Source organism: Anopheles moucheti, unplaced genomic scaffold (genome assembly GCF_943734755.1).
Source record: "Anopheles moucheti unplaced genomic scaffold, idAnoMoucSN_F20_07 putative_Y_2, whole genome shotgun sequence".
Taxonomy (NCBI): Eukaryota; Metazoa; Arthropoda; class Insecta; order Diptera; family Culicidae; genus Anopheles; species Anopheles moucheti.
The window spans coordinates 331,251-332,500 of record NW_026453652.1 but is presented as its reverse complement, the minus strand read 5'-3'; positions in this window follow the sequence as shown (position 1 = coordinate 332,500).

Genomic DNA, 1,250 nt, shown 5'->3' with positions numbered 1-1,250 from the left:
CTTCTGGTGGAACTTCAAATCAAAGAACAAAGTTCGAATCGGATGGACAAAGTTAGTTGTAATTAACAGTTTTTGTATGAAAACACACTTCTGGTGGAACTTCATATCAAAGAACAAAGTTCGAATCGGATGGACAAAGTTAGTTGTAATTAACAGTTTTTGTATGAAAACACACTTCTGGTGGAACTTCAAATCAAAGAACAAAGTTCGAATCGGATGGACAAAGTTAGTTGTAATTAACAGTTTTTGTATGAAAATACACTTCTGGTGGAACTTCATATCAAAGAACAAAGATCGAATCGGATGGACAAAGTTAGTTGTAATTAACAGTTTTTGTATGAAAACACACTTCTGGTGGAACTTCCAATCAAAGAACAAAGTTCGAATCGGATGGACAAAGTTAGTTGTAATTAACAGTTTTTGTATGAAAACACACTTCTGGTGGAACTTCATATCAAAGAACAAAGTTCGAATCGGATGGACAAAGTTAGTTGTAATTAACAGTTTTTGTATGAAAACACACTTCTGGTGGAACTTCAAATCAAAGAACAAAGTTCGAATCGGATGGACAAAGTTAGTTGTAATTAACAGTTTTTGTATGAAAACACACTTCTGGTGGAACTTCATATCAAAGAACAAAGATCGAATCGGATGGACAAAGTTAGTTGTAATTAACAGTTTTTGTATGAAAACACACTTCTGGTGGAACTTCCAATCAAAGAACAAAGTTCGAATCGGATGGACAAAGTTAGTTGTAATTAACAGTTTTTGTATGAAAACACACTTCTGGTGGAACTTCATATCAAAGAACAAAGTTCGAATCGGATGGACAAAGTTAGTTGTAATTAACAGTTTTTGTATGAAAACACACTTCTGGTGGAACTTCATATCAAAGAACAAAGTTCGAATCGGATGGACAAAGTTAGTTGTAATTAACAGTTTTTGTATGAAAACACACTTCTGGTGGAACTTCAAATCAAAGAACAAAGTTCGAATCGGATGGACAAAGTGAGTTGTAATTAACAGTTTTTGTATGAAAACACACTTCTGGTGGAACTTCATATCAAAGAACAAAGATCGAATCGGATGGACAAAGTTAGTTGTAATTAACAGTTTTTGTATGAAAACACACTTCTGGTGGAACTTCAAATCAAAGAACAAAGTTCGAATCGGATGGACAAAGTTAGTTGTAATTAACAGTTTTTGTATGAAAACACACTTCTGGTGGAACTTCCAATCAAAGAACAAAG